The 20,055-nt window shown below is 41.4% G+C and overlaps 1 long non-coding RNA gene across 1 annotated transcript in view; it reads right to left on the bottom strand.

Moving 5' to 3' along the window:
- Nucleotides 1–4,167: 4,167 nt before the first annotated feature.
- Nucleotides 4,168–20,055, bottom strand: part of LOC117282548 — a 79,448-nt gene continuing 63,560 nt past the window's right edge. The window contains exons 2-4 of the long non-coding RNA XR_004513336.1: nt 6,716–6,777; nt 6,338–6,534; nt 4,168–5,048 (exon numbers count right to left, since the gene is read on the bottom strand). This is a non-coding gene — a long non-coding RNA (uncharacterized LOC117282548). The remainder of the gene's footprint in view (nt 5,049–6,337; nt 6,535–6,715; nt 6,778–20,055) is intronic.

Raw genomic sequence — 20,055 nt, forward strand, 5'->3', positions numbered from 1 at the left:
ATTCCTTTCGCAACAACTTACTTATGCGAGACAGGCTTTTCTGCTTTGGCAGCTATAAAGTCAAAGTATCGTTCAAGGCTAAATATTGCTAAAGAAGTTAGAGTGGCCATTTCTGATATTACACCACGTTTTGATAAACTTTGTTCTCAAAAGCAGGCCCATCCATTACACTGAACTTTGACATTTAAATGCTTGATTCTCTTGGCAGAAAAAAATAAATATTGTACTTGTTAGTTAAATATCGTTTCATTTCAATACATATTTTGGTTAATTGCAAGTGTTAAAACTAATTTTTATTGTAGGCCTAGTATTGTGATACTTTAATTTGAAGTAAGAAAACTGCTAAATAATATGTAGAAAAACACAAAATAAACTGAATGAAACGTTAAACATACAATGACTTCTATTTTGATTAAAAAAAACAGGCTAGGGGCCTGAGAGTATTTTCTCTTCTCAGGGGGGGGGGACTCAGAGGTAAAAAGTTTGAGAACCACTGCGTTATGCCAATATATATTTCGCCATAAATGGAATGCTACTTCGTCACTGAAGACAATTTTAACTGTGAAAATTTTTACTTCCAGTCTTGAGAATCACAGCAAAACAAGCAGCGAGATTTTTATGCCGGGCAGTTGCATGTTGCAAGAGTTCTTAAATATAACTTCTCAATTTCAAACTTTTCCGCAGAATATTTTGCACTATTGCATGTGACATGTGTATCTGTCGGAGAGAAGGCCCCTCTGATTTGTTTGGGCTGCGAACGAAAGGCGCTAGAATTTCATCCGCCTGAAATTCGGTCTCCTTGATTTTTTCCTTTTACGAATGCAGCTAGTCTGATCAAACTACTTAAAGCACTTGTACAGCGACACTTTTATTGTTGGCTCCCTTCCAAACACGGTACATCTTCTTTGGAGTGTAACCTCAGACCCAGGCTCGTGAAACCAGACATGCATATAAATATTTCCACATGAGGCGCTAATGTTGCAGCTGTTAGTGTTCAGGATTCAGGTGGAAATATTTGGGAACTCAAGCTGTACATGAATCTGATCATGCAACTTCCTTGAATGCGTTTAGTTCTCAATCCCTTCCCATTCTGTTCATGAGCTATATTGCAGTAAAACTGGTAAGGATATTTCATGCATATATCCTGCACTTCAAACTTACTACCACAAGCTCATAAAAGGACGTTGACGGCTCGTTTAATTCAACGCAGACATACAAACACTCGAATCTGCTTGGTATCCCTTCTTGTAGCCCGAGGAACATTACAATGTCTTCCTTTACTTTCAGCGAAAAATTCAAAATAATTTCTTTTTGGTGGGTGGGGGTTTGTATATAGTGTTTACCCGAGTATAATGAGCCATCGAATAAAAGACACGTCTCCATTTATGACTTCGGTGCGGCGAGGCAGCCAGCTTTCGAAGAAGGGGAGGTGGCAGTCATAAAATTTGCTTAAGAACATACGTTTAAGCAATTTAAGATCATGTCACCATTATAAAAACGTATAATTAACATCATGTATATGCGTGAAGTGGCGGTCACGGTAGCCGAGCGGTCTAAGGCGTGTACTGTCTTCGCTCGCTAGGAAACCGGGATCGTGGGTTCGAATCCCACTCAGGGCATGGATGTTTAGTTGGTGTGTGTGCGTTTTTCTGTGTTTGTGTACAGGTAGAGGCTTTGTGACGAGCTGATCACCCGCCCAATGAGTCCTACCGAATGTGTAAGATCTAGAAAAACCGAAGTGAACGGAGAAGTTCATGGAGGTAGGCCTAGACCCGCTGGGGCTGTAGTGCCAAGGGAAACAGTATGCCTGAAGTTAGAAAGGTAATGTCCTCTTTGCCCGTAATTAATTGCACATCACTCTATGAAAATAAATGGGGAAGACGAGGAACAGATTCGCGTGTTCTTAACTCCAGCACTAAATGGTGGCGAGTGGTTAGCTTCACGCCGCGGCTTCTTTACCCTAGGGAAAGGTCCTCCGGAACTAACTGGAGAGGTGGTTGAGTAAATTTCACAGCCGGTCTAGATTATGTGAAAATGAGAGGTCTATTGCTCCTGAATGGAATAGGGCCCTTGTATCTAACAGTCCAAATCGTAGTCTGTGCTATATCTACCGAGCTAATGCGGGTCCATAAGTATATACGTAGGAAAATAACATAATTAATTATCCATTATTTATTTTATATGTGTAGCTTATAAAATAATAGTAATGTAATTTTATAGTTGTTAGTTCCATATTTATCACTATTATTTGACTGATGAATGAAATATCCAACGATTCAATTAAAAATATCAAAATTTGTTATACAAACAGAAAATAACATTCTGCATGAAAGTGAATTGGGGTTGACATGCGTCTTCAATTGCCACTCACTCCCATCATCGTATTTACTGCAAATAACCTCTACATTTGGTGCAGCACAGTGAAATAACATGCTATTAGAAACCTACATGTGGCAACAGTTGTTCCCTCTTATTTACAGCACCTTCAATGAAATCAACTCACTGCGAAATCGAATAAAGAGGCTGGTTATTTTTAGTAACAAAATTTATGATTCAGAAGGAATAGAATTCCTTCCTCAGAGCCACGGTGATGTGCATGTATCTGTTTGTTCCCGGTTTTAACTACAGGTATCAATATTATATGGGTACAGACCATTTTTCACAAGACTTGAGACCGCTCCCCAACTTCATACCTTGTAAATAAACCATCAGCACTAACCATATGGAGTCGGTTCAAGAAGAGTCTCCTGAAGAAGGTTTTGTAGAATATTTGAAAAGAAACAAGAATTAGGCTACTGCAAGATAACACTGACAAGTCGAGACTCCTGACCACAAATTGTTGCAGTTCCGACGGCAGCTTCCATTTTGGCACTAGTACTGCAATGTAGAGCAAATAAAAATGCAATAGATGTCATGAATGTAGTAACGCTTTCTGAGATGCATTTCAAATTACAGAATGTAGGCACCATGACACTTCGATTATTATTATTATTTCTCGATGCGCCCTTGCTACCAACGTGGTGGGTAAAGATCTCGACATATTTGCAGACGGAGCGGTTTCTCTGAATCATATTTTACAAGCATGTACCAAACCTTACGGTGTTACTTGATTAGTGTTTTCATTCACTACAAATGTGTATACCTCGGCTAACTTTAATTTTCTTATGTAATTGGTTTTAATTTATTGACTTGTTATTAATTTTGTGCTATCACTCCCAGGGGTCTTATCTTAGTATTTAGTTACTAACAGTATTAGCAACATTCGTAATATTTCATAAATGTATATATTTCAGTCTTCTTTAGATCTATGTTCACAGATTTATTTGTCATATTTGTATTTTGTTTTAATTATTTTCTGTACCTTATATACTCGTGCTAACTTTGTAATTGGCCACTGTGCTGTTAAGTTATTGCACGTAAATAAACATGAATTGAATTGAATTGAATTATTGCTAGTGGGGTGGGACTACGTCCCTTGTACTGCGGACACCAGCAGTACTGTACACCAGCCCCAGATGATAGGTGAGGGTGATTGTGGAGCAATTGGTGGAATGAAGATTGGCAGGGGAAACCGAAGTACTCGGAGAAAACCTGCCCCAGCACCACTTTGTCCACTACAAATCCCACTTGACCAGACCCGGGATCGAACATGGGCCGCCGCGGTGGGAAGTCAGCGACTAACAGCTTGAGCTATGGCGCGGCCTCGAATGACACCTGTAACTCGTACATGAACTATGAGAGTGCAGAATTTGCGTCATTTGAGGCTACGGAGTATTCTGAAGGACTCCATTCCAATATGCTGCTAACGATGTAAGTTTTCTGACTTTAGGACATGACGTATAAAGTTGAAACATGTACGACCACACATCTCGGATAAAACTGCGTTCAGATATATCGATACTCCTTGTTCATATAGAAACAATAATTTCAATTCCAGTGATAATCGGTACAGGGATGGTGTATTCACTCACTCATCGGGTTGAGCTCTTCTTGAGAAGCCGCCAATTATGCAGCTACTGAAGAATTCCCCAGAATTTAATGGAACCGGAAGGTTCATTATCGTGTTCAAAAGATCCCTCCACTGTTCCCTATCCTGAGCCAGATCAATCAAACCCATACCATCCCATCGTATCTACGTAAGATCCATTTTAACATTATCCACCCAACTACGTCTTGGCCTTCCCAGTGGCCTCTTTTCATCTGGCATTTGGTATACTCGTATTCACTATACTCCGCATACTGTTGTTAATAATGTAAAACTTTCATTTCTGTTATAACAATAATAATCGTACCCGGTTATATAAACAGTAATGACTAAGAGCAAAAGTGAACTCACTCTTAGGCCATCCCAGAACTACAATCCTATAAAATCACGAAATTAAAATGGTTCAAATACAAAAAGTAAAAAAGGGAGGAACAAAGATATAACTCTTTTGTCCTGCTGTCACGTTTCACAAATAACTAATAGTATCTACAGGATTAAAGGTGTCGGTGGATAGATGAAGTGGAAGGGGTTGTATCCCGGGACAGTTTTATTTCGACGGCCGGTTCATAACCACTGACCATAATAGGAAGTCGTAATGGTTATAGGATATATTCTCAGTCTTCACTAGTCGTTTCCCGGTAACGGAAGTAAAACAGTCTCACTGTGACTAAATCTTCTGATCACACACTAAGTCTTCACAGGCCGGCTTCTAATTCCTCTTTAACTACAACTGAACTGCTGCGTGCCGTTTTATTCCCGTTCTCTTGATTGAACTAATCTAAGCTACAACAGGTCTTCGTTATATAGGCTTCACACGGACCACACAGAAAACACAGATCATCTATTGCTGTGTCATCGAGCAGGCACAAGATGCATGGACACCAAGAAAACACTGTTGTTGTATTGTGTGACGTCACTGCCTATGCGGAAGCGTGTTTACCAAGCCGTTGCCTAGAAACTGGTTGTATAACCCCGTTGTTTTATTGTTGCGTGCGTGTATTACTTAGCAACGACTATTTCTATGGCTCAGCAGTTCTTGCATGGAACAAATACGCCATAGTACCTAGAGAGTTAAAAAGAAAAAAAGAAACATCAACAAAGAAGCGAATAAAGCTTCGTGTAGAAAGGTCAATAATGTAAAGAATAAATAAGACAAAAATAAAGAAATATATAGAATAAAATAAATATTAAAACGTGCAAATGATTTAAATGTAGAAAATAAAACAAATGTTGAATAAGCAATACAATATAATACTTTAAATTTAAGAATTGATGAATATGAGACGGTAAAAGAATGCAAATAAATACGTGTATATGAGGTAGTCATTTGTTCATAATCCCATCGGTCCCATACACTAAGCATCCAGATCAGGTAACATCTTTTTTGAGCCGACCAAGAACCAGACACGAATCCCAACACTTCTTTGAGCGTAAAGAGTACAATCGCAAACAGCCAGCCTGAAATTTCCATGTATCTTCTTCGTAAAAACAAAACTCTAATATAACCTTGAAATAACTATAACTTTTAAAAGCAGATGTCCCTGACACGTAGGAATAACATAAAATTAGATATAAGAAAATAAGACTTACGCATGATCTCACTCTTACCTCACATACAATTATTAAATTGTGAACATCTGCCGAGGTTACGTCGCTAAGAGATTTCGTCAATACTTACGTCATGAAAATTATGGCTATGAATTCGACACGTGAAGAGAAACAGCGTTTAGAAAAGAGCTATCTCATTCACTAGTCATTCTCAGACTTACGTGACGACACATGCCGTGTCCTTTCCTCCTAACTAGCATTACCGATTTTTTTATATTGCTTGCTCTATCTTTCCCGTTGTGTTTACATGCGTTGTTTTATCTTCCTAGTGTATATGAATTTAATCGATAAGACAGCACAGCATAAATTAAACATCGCTGAATGTTATTTTACAGACGCCAACAAGGCAATGCCTAAAGGATTTCAACAACCCAACGGCCTGGAGAACTGGAGACTCGGGGTTTAGTTTCCAGCATGTGCAGAGACATTTTTCTCCTCCACAACAGCTAAAAGCCGGGATAGCTCAGTCGGTATGGTGACTGTCTATGGGCTGGACGGCCGTGGTTCGATTCCCGGCAGGGTCAAGAGATTTTTATCTTCTCCATATCGTCCATACACGCTCTGGCTCCCACCCAACTTCCTCTGCAATGGGTACCTTGGGCTCTCTCCCCAGGATTAAAGCGACCGGGGCTTGAAGCTGACAACTCACCTCAGTCTGCCGAGATCAAGAATGGAGGAGATATCCTGTACGACTTCATGGCGTGGTGCTTAATGAAGTAAACACGGGGACAACTTTAGTTTTACCTTACCACAGCGGCTGAACCGGCCCTGGGCTGATTCAGCCTCCTACCCAGAGGCTACCAGGGACACCTCTGCCGGAGGTAAAACTTCCGGGGCACGAAGTTGACCATTCACTTCCATCTAGTTCCGAGGCTAAGAATACGTGGGGATATATATCCTCTTCTTGTACGTCTTCACAGCCGGTGCTTCTTTAAACACAACTACACAAAACACAACAGATGCAAATACACACTGCACACACAAGAAACCAAACGCCAAACAACAATACACACAGCGTAAGGAAAGGTAATATTTCAGAATTTTAAATAAATCATTAAATCCGAAAAAGCGTTACGACAGTATGTAAAGTGCAGCAATTTCGCCAAACCGATTTTAACGTACCTGATGAAAGTCCTTTAGGCCGAAACATGTTGTGCGAAATATGGCGACTGAAGACAAACAATCTGAAAGAGTTAAGAGTTTTAAAAATTAAATTCTGAATTTTAAAATTTTTGGTGTAGGTTACACGGGAGAGGGAGGAGAATACGCGAGAGAGAATAGTGCAAGATGATGCTGAAATACGTACTACATTTCGGTCATATCGAAACTAGAGGCTGAATGATTAACTCTTATAATTTTCAAGTTTCTCTTCTCGATTTTCGCTTCGGAGTCCGACTTTACTGAGAATTTTTATGGTTTACCTAGGCCATGCAAGCAAAATTGCTGGGATAATGCCGAAAGGGACAACGACAGCTTCCTTTCGCATCCTTCCAGGCTAATAAATTGTAGTCACAGGGGTGACAATAAAGAATATCGTCTTCTGGGGTGTGGCGCCGTGTAGATATTGTGTGAATCGACATTTCTCCGAAACGTCGGTTCACACGAGATCTACACGACGCCACATCACAGAAGATGGCATTCTTCAATCTATATTTTATTTAGGGGATAAATCGTCGTTTAATAACACAGGAAATAAATAAGATATAGACGTAGACTCATCTTATGCAGGAGTCGTCGAAGGGTGAAAATGAAGTTTAACTCATCAATAATTAAATCTCTAAGACTGGAAGAGGAAATATAATCGAATATTTGCAGCAGTACTTAACAAGGCGAAAGCTTCATAATGTATTTATTATTTACGCATTCGCATTACTTACGCAAAGCTACAACGCAAGTAACCAGCATTCAGTATTACATTGACACTATTCCAGTAGTTAGGTTTCTGAGGAAAATATTCAGGTGATTTTCAACACCGCGTAAGCGAAATTTCATGACGAATACCAGCTACCAATGTTGCTGGGGGAAGTAAAGTGTAAGAGACAACAGCGGAATTGATGAAAGGGTTTATTCTGATATAACAGCGTCGTCTGGGGTTGATTGGTTCGTGGGTATTTCAAAGATGTTCCGTGAAAAGCGAGATAAGTATTTTCTATGCTGGAGTTGAAATACTGAAGGCAAACGGTAGTGACAGTGACGTGTCAGTAGATTGGAGGGAAGGAAAAATGCCATGTAACAAATTAGGATGAAAAATATTCGTGCTGAATAACTACGATATCGTTTGAAATATTTTTTTCTTTTGAAGCGATTAGAAATATTATCAAAAACCTCAGCCATAATGGCCGATATTCGAGTAGAATATCTAATCACAGAAGAACAAAATATTACCAATATACTACAGCGTTTATTTCGTCACTGTCTTACCTTGACATGCATTCCCTAGAAAAAGTTTTCGCCGATTTCGTGATAAAAGGCAAGTAGGTTGTTAGTGTGCTTATTAGAGTTAACAAATGTGGGTTTCATTATTTCCGCCACTGTACATCATTAGCACCTAAATGACTCGAAAAAATGCACAAGGAAACCATCAATTGTGCCAATACGAAATTGCCATTTAACGTGGTTATCTCTCTTTGGTCCAAATATTCTCCTCAACACCCTGTTCTCAAACACCTTAAGTCTATGATGAAAATAGTATTCTGGGATGTGGCACCGTGTAGTTGTGGTGTTAACAGACGTTTCGGAGGAACGTATCGTCATCTTCAGGTGGAGACGATACGTTCTTCCGAAATGTCGGTTAACACCACACCTACACGGTGCCACATCCCAAAAGACTGCTTTCTTCATAGTCACCGCCGTAAAAACCTCAAATCTTACACCATAAGTCAATGTTTCCCTTTAATGTCAGAGACCAAGTTTCACACCCACACAGAACCACAGGCAAAATTATAGTATTTTATATTCTCATTGTTATGCTTTTAAACAGCAGACGAGGAAAAACTGTTCTGAACTGGATGGTAGTAAGCATTAACCGAGTTCAACTGCCTTTTAATTTCCTCCTGAATCAGGTTTTGATTTGTTATCGGCTTTCCCAAATATCTGAACTGTGCCACATTTTCAAAACATCTGTTATCTATCTTTATGTCATGATTTTGCCCTGTATTTTGGTGACGAGACAGCAACATGTACTTAGTTTTCTCTGCGTTTACTTCTAGACCAACCTCTTTACTAGTGTCAATTAAAGGTTTGTGTGTTTTTCTTTATGGTACCTACATTATCATCCAGTAGATTCACATCATTAGCATAGACCAACAGCTGATGTGTCCCGTTTACTTTCAGTCCCACCTGGTTACCCTGGACCTTCCAAATGACATATTCTAAAGCAAAGTTGAAAAGGAGTGGCGATAATGCATCTCCTTTTTTCCAGACCATTGTAAACAGGGGACACGCGGTAGCGTAGTTGGTTGAGGCACTGTGCTAAAAGCCGGAAGGTCGCTGATTCGAATCCCAATGAGGTGAATTTTTTTTCACTTGACCCAATCCTTCCATGCGCATTGTGGACTTGGGGTCGACTAATCCTGTAACAGAAATGAGTACCAGGAATCTTCCTGGGGGTTAAAGGGTGGCCGGTTGTCTAGAGAAAATGTGGGAGCCTCAACGTCTCACAACCCCGTGGGTCTCCACAGCGTGTTACAGGAATAGCTTTTTACGAAGCGCCATACTTTATTTTATTGAACCCGATAGTTCATTACCGTGTTGAAAAGAGCCCTCTACTGGTCCCTATCCCGAGCCANTCTGGACCTTCCAAATGGCATATTCTAAAGCATAGTTGAAAAGGAGTGGCGATAATGCATCTCCTTTTTTCCAGACCATTGTAAACAGGGGACACGCGGTAGCGTAGTTGGTTGAGGCACTGTGCTCAAAGCCGGAAGGTCGCTGATTCGAATCCCGATGAGGTGAATTTTTTTTCACTTGACCCAATCCTTCCATGCGCATTGTGGACTTGGGGTCGACTCATCCTGTAACAGAAATGAGTACCAGGAATCTTCCTGGGGGTTAAAGGGTGGCCGGTTGTCTAGAGAAAATGTGGGAGCCTCAACGTCTCACAACCCCGTGGGTCTCCACAGCGTGTTACAGGAATAGCTTTTTACGAAGCGCCATACTTTATTTTATTGAACTCTATAGTTTATTACCGTGTTGAAAAGAGCCCTCTACTGGTCCCTATCCCGAGCCAGATCAATCCAATCCCATCCCATCTTATATCTCTAACATCCATTTCAGTATTGTAAATCCACCAACGCCTTGGTCTTCCCAGTGGTTCCCTTCCTTTTGGCTTTCCCACCAATATCTTATATGTATTCCTCTTATCCCCATTCGTGCAACATGTCCTGTCTACCTCATCCTCCTTGATATGGAGAAGAGTATACGTTATGACGTTCCTCATTAGGCAGTTTTCTCCAAAGTGAATTCCTAGAAGAAATTATTCGCACCTCAAGAATATGAATCAGATCCAGAAGGAAGCAGAGAGAGAGAGAGAGACCTTAGATCAGCATTTACTATTAAATTCTTCACCTTCTTCTTCGTCTAATCCGCAAGACACAAGAGTTCATTTCGAAGGAAGAAGGGAAGAAATGATGACATGAGTGAAGATGAATGGATCACCTTGGGCAGGACTGGTTGGCCATCCCTGTATACAGAGAAACTCCGTGATTTCAGTCCGCAAGTGAACTATACCGACCGAGCGACCGCCGCTTGTCGGCGAAGTTTTAGTGCCATCATTTTGCCGATAGAGGGTGTCGCGTGGTCATAGCAACGAATCCCCACGGCCGTTAATTTCGGTTTTCTAGACCGGAGCCGCTATTTCCTTGAAATAGCTCCTCAGTTATCATCACGAGGCTGAGTGGACCCCGTTCCAGACCCACTACTTCTCCGAAAAGATCTGGTAGCGCCGAGAATCGAACTCGGACCTCTGGATCTGTAGCCAACAAAATTGAAGGCTGTCAAGGAAGAGTCTGTAGAGCGGGGAGTGTGGGCCACACTGAAGTGATGTGTCGATTGCAAAGGGAAGTGATGGAAGGAGATGCATAACACCTGACAATGACCCAATGTACAGTTCAAATATGTATTCCGCAATTAACACTTCCAATAAAGACTGAGAGAGGCCACGGTATTCTTTACCCACTACCAAGCAACGACTGGTGAAAAGACGGGAGTTTTTACAGCTACAGTTACTTGAGTATTTCCTAAATTAATGAGAGAGTCATAATTATTTGTATTTACGAGTAATAAGTATTTAATAAATTCAACAGTGAATCCAACCCCTTTGTCTAGTCACTAACACGTGACAATATTGCTAGCTCCATGTGGAGCCGGCAACTTCTTTCACGAATTAGCGAAGCGGGTCAATACTTATTAATTTTTCGAGGGTTGCTTCAGATGTGTATTCAGTTTCTTTTCATTGTGAATACTGTTGTTCAGAGGAAGTTAAGAACTGTGAAACATTTCAGTTCTTTGAAATCAGACATATAAATAGCTCGAGGTTCGAACTGTTAAATAAATAATTTTAGATGTGCAGTAAAGGCTCTGTATGCCGTGGAGAACAAGGTATTGTTTTCCAGCTTGCTGATGTGGGTGACAAATGGCGCTAGTAGAACCGGTGATAGTTGAAATTATCTTCAATTTCATATATCCATTCTAAATGTTCGAACTAAATCTTTGGGTAAGCATACTTCAACTATAAAATGTAGCAATTTACCTACAGTTTTAAAGTTGTAGTTCACTGAAAAATTGAAAGAAATATTACGCGAGGTATAACGAGAAATTAATTACTTAAGGTGTGACAATTCAGTAAATACTCTACTGCATTATGGAATAAGGGGCAAATATTTTGTGATGGTTATGCAAACGCCGAAGCTGCACCCTCGAGTTCATTTGTCGAAATGTCGTTCAGCACCTTAACACTGAGAGCTGGGATAGTTCAGCTGGTATAGTGAAAGGCTACTGGCTGGACAGCTTGAGTTCGATTCCCAGCAGAGGCAAAAGACTTTTCTTTATTTCACAGCGTCCAGACTGTCTCTGGGGCGCGCCTAGCCTTTTATGTCTTATGTAGCAGAGGCTCTTTCCTCCGGGGTAAAGCGGCCAGGGCATGAAGTTTACATTGTCCTTCATCTAGTGCCGAGGTCAAGAATGGTGGAGGTATGCCTCAACACCCCATACCCCTTCATGGCGTGGTGCTTAATTAAGTAAGCACAGGGACAACTTTATCTTTACCTTATATCACTTGATATTAAAAGCGCAAGAAATGCGGGAGCAGTGTTCTAAGTATTTAATATAAACCCATATTTATTCTTGCTGGCATATGCGAGGGCAGTGCTTCAACATTTAAGACTTTGGAGTAAGGTTTATAAAATCATGCTACAAGCCGGAAGGTCGAGGGTTCAAGTCCCGATGAGGTCATTGGATTTTTTTTTTCAGTTGACCTAAACCTTCCAGCCGCACTAGGCCCTGGGGTTTACTCAGCCTCTAACAGAAATGAGTACCAGGAATTAATTAAATAATATTCCTGGGGAGTAAATCGTGGCCGACGTGTAAGGCTGACATCCTTACCGCCATCTATGAGCCGATTGTCTAGAAAATGTGGGACCCTCAACGTCTCACAACCCTATCGGCCTTCACGGCCTGGTACAGGGATAGCTTTAAAGATTACCTTTTTTGTTTTTTTACTTTTTTACCAGTCCTAGGAAACAAGTTTCTATCACCAGAGCATTTACGTTTTGCCACATTTTATTTTTTGCCAACTCGGAACAATATGCAATCTTCTTAATATTGTGACATGTTGAGCTATGGATGACGCCCCTCCCCCACCCCCGCCAGCCGTGATGCGCCGAGCGAAGCCGAAGTGAGCCGAAGTTAGCCGAGTCCTAGCATCCTGGTCGCTATGCAAAGCGAGTCAACAGCGATGACGTCACCAAGGGCAGCACGGGTAAACAGGATTGCGAGAGACGACGGTGGTAACAGCGGTTACTACCGCTAGCGTTACTGGCAACACAGCGCCAGGCAACAAGGGTGCTTATTACGTGGCCGTTTTCTGTATTGTCCGATCGAGGCTACATGAGGGGCAGCGAAGGCTATTCACAGTTAATCCTGGAGCTATTCAGAGTGAGTTCTCAATGCAGCTACCTACGAGTTAGTTCCGAGCAAGCCTACTAGCCAGCGGCGTGTTACGAGTGAGAGTGCGTTATCAACGAGTTCTCAGTTCGCAAGTTACGAGCTACAGACGCGTGTGCGATAATCAGTGATAACCAGTCATATCTGGAGTGTGTAATTCAGGGAGACTTGTATAGCTCCCGCGTTATTAATACGTGAAGACTCTTGAAGATAGTGTTAAGAGATTTTGTTGTAGGGTTTGTAAATTGTGGAAACCCGTAACATTGTTATAATTAATTGTAGCCGTTTCTTGTAGATTGTTGAACAAACCAATTAACGATCTCTACGGCGTCTTCAGTAACGAAACACGTTACAATATGGATATGCAACATTTAATGAAACTCGAAAGAATTACAACACTCAGATTATTTTAACGTGTTTATTCATAAAGAAATGATCTGGTCAATTACTATGAGTGGTCGTGTCAATCATTACAGATATATTCCAACAGAGAGGGCACATTTCATTCTCCGGGACTGAATAAGTTTTCGTTTTGCGACCTTTTACGTAAACATTACAGTTACCTGGTAAAATTTAAGGATAGTCTTTGGTTGACCCTAACTCACATCCGAGTGTTATATTCTGGATGATTATTAGTGGTTACGTCATCATCATCATCATCATCACAGCAATTCATTGTTTGACGCCGTCAGCTCTAGATGTCATAAGGCACTGGATGGCATGAGAGGGTTGTTATTAATATATATGACTCTTTTCTCATAAAAGTAAAGGTATCCCTGTAACAGGCTGTGAAGGCCCACAGGGTTGTGAGATTCTGAGAGTCCCAGATTTTCTAGACAATCGGGTCACAGATGGCGGTAGGGTTGTCTGCCTTACGCGCCGTCCGCCCTTTATCCCCAAGAATATTCCTGGTACTCATTTCAGTTAGAGGCTGAGTCGACCCTAGGGCCATAGTGCGGCTGGAAGGATTAGGTAAATTAAAAAAAAATCCACCTGATCGGGATTCGATCCCGAGACCTTCCGGCTTGTATCATAATGCCTCAATCAACTACGCTACTGCGTGCCCACACTCATTTCTCATAGACAAAATAATAAATGCAGTATTAATATTTGATTAGTGGAAGTCTAGGTTTCGCACGACAGTAAATCGCGTACGCCAAAGTCCATACATTATAGACTGGTGAAATTTAATAAAGATACAGATCAATGTAAAAACCTATTTTGTGTTTTGTTAGTTCATGTCTTTCCATTATTTAATATTTGATCGATTTATTGGTCATTTGACGATGTTATAACTGCTGAATCTGTGTTTATTAGGAATATGGAAAGAATACCTTCTGACGCGGCCATTTTCATTTCCAATTATCGATGTAAAAATATCAGTCAATGTTTTGAGAAGACTTCATCTACAAATATTTTTACTGGGACGAGGTTTCAAGTCTTATAATAGAGTAATAATTTTTTCGTCATTCCAAAACCGGTTCCCTCAGCGAAGGACAATGTATTACGAGTTTTATTGCTTCTTTCCTGTCTTTTATATGTCCACTGGCGTCATGGACAACTTCTTACATTCAGTTGCGAAGAATCGTGTATCTTTGCCTGGTAAGTAATTATGCTGGATTTCAGGCTCTCGCAGCGGTGGATGTGAAGATATTTACTTCTGGGATATAACGCTGTGTAAGCCGTTGAAAAGTAATCAGACATTTCGGAGGATATGTCGCCCACATCTTCAGGGTTCAAGTGCGAGGCAAGCAAGAAACCGGATCTTGTTGCTTGCTTCTTGCGTGGCTGACTCTTGGACCACTAAGGTGGAAGCGACATGTTGTTCCAAACGGTGGTTCACTTTCAACAGACTATACTGCGTTATAGCCCATAAGATAGAACTCTATGTAAATAAATGAATGGAAACCAATTTTGCAACTTACTATGAACTGCCTTCAATATTCTGTGCTGATGAGTTGGGCAATCAGTAATGAGCATCACTGGATAAATTGGTATAATTAACGTCAGAAGATCAGAAGAATTCTCCAACCTAGAAAAACCCAGCACTGAGAGACCAGTTCTTGTACACGGATGTGTTAGTCACAACACATTCATCGTCAAAACTTGTTTATATATTGGATTTTTATGTGAATTGCTCGCTAATATAAATGTCTACTCCCTTTGTTCGGGGGCACGCAGTAACGAAGTTGCTTGAGACACTATGCTACAAGGCGGAAGGTCGCGGGCTCAGTACTCGTCGAGGTAATTGGATTTCTCAGTTGACCCAGTCTTTCCAGCCGAAGTATGGCCTTAATAGAATTAGTATCAAACATCTTCCTGCGAGGTAAAGGGCGGCCGGCGACTAAGGCTGACAAACGTAATGCCACCTGTGAACCAATTGTCTAGAAAATGTGGGATCCTCGACGTCTCACAAACCTATGGGCTTCCACGAACTGCTAGAGGAATAGCTTTACCTTTTAACCTTGCATGAATGAGTATCAGGAATCTTCCTGGGGATAAAGGGCGGCCGGCGAGTAAGGCTCACAACCCGTCTGTGAGTCGATTATCTGGAAAAGGAGGGAGCCTCGAGGTCTCACAGCCCTATGGGCCTCCACAGCCTCTTACAGGGATAACATTACCCTTTTTAGTAATCGAGAGGATTAGCACAGGGGTAAAAATCTTATTCGCCGTCGGGGAGTAGCAGGTTGGAAAGCAGGATTGGGTTTCGCAATACTGACAGAGCTTTCGTTGTTTTCCTCGGATCCTCCTTGCGAATGTGAGGATAGCACCATCCGATTGGCCGGGGCCGATTGCTCCCCAGTCTTTTCCAGTTCACCTTACATAATCATCCTCTCATATCATGCGATGCTAAGTAATTCCATCAGTCTCCATAGCGTCTTAAAATAACCTGACAAACCAACATTACAGGGAATCAAGTTCATAATTACCATCATTCTGAATCTGTATGTCACGGGTTCGAATTCCATTTAAGAAATGAAAGATTGCATGTTATCCGTTACATCTGAAGGGTTCTTACTGTTCTCTTTATAAACATTTGGGAATGTCAAACGAAATGACAACGTTATTGCCAGATTTCACATAAATTTTAAGAAAGAGATTTACTGTCTGTCTAAAGTATATTCCATAAGTGAATATATTTTTATTGTATTAAACTGTGAAATGCTTAGGTCGGTCGCTACTGATACGTTAGTGAAACCGCTGCATTTACATGATGAGGATATTCAGATAATTATTGCATCTATGGCAGAAACTTTTCATCGATATTAAATGAACTATCAGTTTTTGAAATTTGCGGTTTCATCACTGTCAACAAAAACCACTAAGACTATATCAGAAATTTACTTCACATCTATCCTAACGAAGTGTGCTCTTACTTGTGAGTTGACAGGTAAAGGCAAGGTAAAACCATCCCTGTTACAGGCCGTGAAGGAACAGAGGGTTTTGAGACGTTGAGGCTCCCACATTTTCTCTAGAGAGTAGGCTCATAGATGGAGGTGAGATTGTCAGCCTTACGCTCCGGCCGCCCTTTACCCCCCAGAAGATACCTGTTACTCACTTCTGTTACAGGCTGAGTCGACCCGAGGGCCACAGTGCGGCCGGAATGATTATGTAAGGTAAAGGTAAAGTTGGCCGGTCACGGTAGCCGAGCGGTCTAAGGCATGTACTGTCGTCGCTCGCTTGGAACCGAGATCGTGGGTTCGAATCCCACTCAGGGCATGGATGTTTAGTTTGTGTGTGCGTTTTTCTGTGTTTGTGTACAGTTAGAGGCCTTGCGACGAGCTGATCACCCGCCCAAGGAGTCCTACCGAATGTGTAAGATCTAGAAAACCGAAGTGAACGGAGAAGTTCATGGAGGTAGGCGTAGGCCCACTGGGGCTGTAGTGCCAAGAAAAAAAAAAGGTAAAGTTGTCCCTGTACTTAACTAATAGCTCACTAAGCCATGAAGGTGTATGGGAAGTGGATGTAAAGATCAACATTTTCTTGACTTCGACACTAGATGGAGATGAGTGGTTAGCTTCACGCCCCTTCCGCTTTCCCCCGGGGAAAGAGCCCCCAGTAACCATTGGATAGGAGGCTGGGTGGGCCCCACAACCGCAGTGGACTACGTGGAGAAGAGAAAAATCTTGACTCTACTGGAACTTGACCCCTCGGTCGTCCAGCCCGTAGCCAGTCGCTATACCGACTGAGCTATCCTGGCACACGGAAGGATTAGGTACATTGAAAAGAAAACACCTCATCCGGACTCGAATCCGCGACCTTCTGGCTTCTAGCATAGTGTCTCAACCAACTACGCAAATGCGAGTTAACAGGACAGAACTCATATGGTGTCAAATTTCTTAGAAAATGCACTAAACACGTCTTTGCATCAATAAATAGTATTATATTCAAGGGGGACAATATGCTGGCAACGGGGTACAATGGAGGATGTGTCCGAACTATGAGTATATTATTATTATTATTATTATTATTATTATTATTATTATTTTACTGCAGTTGGGTGTTAACCCGGTGGAAGTAGATCTTACACTGATACAAACAAGGAAAGACTATACATAAAGGGAATAATACAAAACAAAGTACATATAATAAAAAAGGTACACACAGTGCAAATCCAAACTCACACAAGGGCGTAGGAGGATATTGCGGAATATATTTGCCACTATAAGAGACATCTTGAGCCCTTACATTTCTTAACACATCAATGCTTATTAATGTCCATTAAGTGTAATAACTTTAATAGAGGAGAATGTCACTACTGGCCACCACTGGAAGGCACACGCAACACTACAAAGAAAAACGTTAGGTGTATGACGCACACAGACGATCATGAAAGGATTACCGAACAAACAAAACAAAATCCGTGGCCTGTAGTCCGCAAGCGAACTATATCGACCGAGCGACCGTCAATTGTCGGTGAAGTTAGTGCCAACTTTGCGGACAGAGAGTGTCACGTGATCACCGTAACGGATCCCCACGGCCGTTAATCTCGGTTTTCTAGACCGGAGCCGCTACTGTTCCATTCAAGTAGCTCCTCAAGTATCCTAACGAGGCTGAGTGGACCCCGTTCCATACCCACTACTTCTCAGAAAAAATTTAGTAGCGCCGGGAATCGAACCATGACCTCTGTATCTGTAGCCAGGAACTTTGGCCACTAGAACACAGAGGAGGAGATCGCTCTCCCGGCTCCAATTTGCTAGCCCAGAAGCAACATTATATTTTGTTTGTTTATTTACGGTTTCTTTTGTAATACGGGCCGGGATAGCGCAGTCGGTATAGTGACTGGCTACGGGCTGCATGACTGAAGGTTCGGAGTTCAAGTCCAGGTAGAGTCAAGAATTTTCTATTCTCCATATCGTCCAGACTGATTCTGGGGGCCACCCAATCTCCTATCCAATGGGTACCGGTGGCTCTTTCGCCGGGGCTAAAGCATCCGGGGTATGAAGCTAACCACTTACCTCCAGCTAGTGCCGAGATCAAGAAAATGTGGATCTATACATCCACTCCTCCATACGCCTTCATGACGTAGTGCTTAATTAGTTAAGCACAGGGACAACTTTACGTGTACATTATCGGCTAGCTAAACTGTTGAAATTGTTTGACATCTCTACGAAACCGGTGAGTGAGTATTAGTTCAAGCATGCTGATGACCTTAAGGTTGATTAAAGAATCCACATAGTTTACAACAGATATCACGTCGTGAAATATCGTTAAGTATTCGTAATCGCGTCTTCATACAACCACTATAAAGTAAAATGGTACTATGCTCCAATGCACTAAAAATACATTGCTAGAGTCTGCACCTGCAATTGGAAATGCAAAGTTTACGTTGATGTAGGAATTCAGAACTAATCCAGATTGTAGCACTGTGTAGAGAAACTACAATTGCGATAGGGCTACAGGTTTTCTGCAAAAGTACAATCAAGTTACGTATAAGAAAAACACTCGCACAACACGGAGAAATTATTTTCTAAAACGGTATCGAGATTTTTAAAAATAGGCCTTCAAGTCGTGTGGACTGAAATATTTTCTTAATAGCCTGCATAAAACAAAACAAACTCCATGACCTGTAGTCCGCAAACGAACTGTACCGACTGAGTGACAGTCGCTTGTCGTCGAAGTTAGTGCCAACTTTTGCGGATAGGTCCTCAGTAATCCTCACGAGGCTGAGTGGACCCCGTTCCAGACCCACTACTTCTCAGAAAATATGATAGCACCGGGAATCGAATCCGGAACCTCTGAAGCTGTAGCCAAGAACTCTGGCCACTAGACCTCTGAGGCGGTCTAAGAGCCTGCATACACATCTGCAAATAAGCTTGGAACAGAGCGGCATGCACTGGCGACTCTGATTTTCGATCACTATTTTTGTTGCCTACTTAATATTAAGTCGAAGCACCATATTACACAACTTCCTTATTTCTGCCTTCCTTCCTTTCATTCATGTTTCCTTCTCATTTCTTATTTATACATATGTATTTCTTTTCCTCTCTGTTCACATTTCTTTGCTGTTTTTTTTTCTCCTTTCATGCTTTACAGTTCTTCGATTATTCTTTCCTTTTATTCTTCGTTCCTTTCTTTATACACTGATTTTGTCTCCTGTTTTAATCTTGCTCCACTTATTTCTTCGTATGCAGAAGATTGTTTCTCCAATGTAGTTCCTCCACCCCAAAACTGGTCTGGCTTTTGCTACACTCTTGCTGCGGACGACGCAGGAGAAACGTTCTTTTTTCTTATTTAGTCGATTTGAACAGACCGTGTACACATCGTGAACGATATTATTTCTCCACATTCGTGCTAAACGCCCAGCCCATCTCATCCTTTTTGACTTGATCATTTTAATTATAACTTGGTGAAGAATACAATTTTTGAAGCTCCTCATTACGCATTTTTCTCCAACCTCCTATCACTTCATCTCTCTTCGGTCCAAATATTTTCCTCAATACACTCTTCTCAAACACACTCAGTCTTTGTTCCACCCTTAATGTCGGATATCAAGTTTCACACCCGTACAAAATCTCATCCGAAGAGACATATACTAAATGAGATTCTCTCACAAGACGAAAATATGGACATGGTTTCAGGGCCTTTAAAATATGATCCTGTCTAAATCTTTCGTTAGGGCAGCTGGGTGACTGCGCGTTGACAGCCACAAGGATAATGGAATTTCAAGCGTTTGGAGAAAACTGCATAATGAGGAGCTTCATAACTTGTACTCTTCTTAAACTATATAATTAGAATGATCAAGTCAACGAGGATGAGGTGGGCATGGCATGTAGCATGATTGGGGTAGAAGAGGAATG

The sequence above is a fragment of the Cryptotermes secundus genome, unplaced genomic scaffold (genome assembly GCF_002891405.2).
Source record: "Cryptotermes secundus unplaced genomic scaffold, Csec_1.0 scaffold277, whole genome shotgun sequence".
Classification (NCBI taxonomy): domain Eukaryota; kingdom Metazoa; phylum Arthropoda; class Insecta; order Blattodea; family Kalotermitidae; genus Cryptotermes; species Cryptotermes secundus.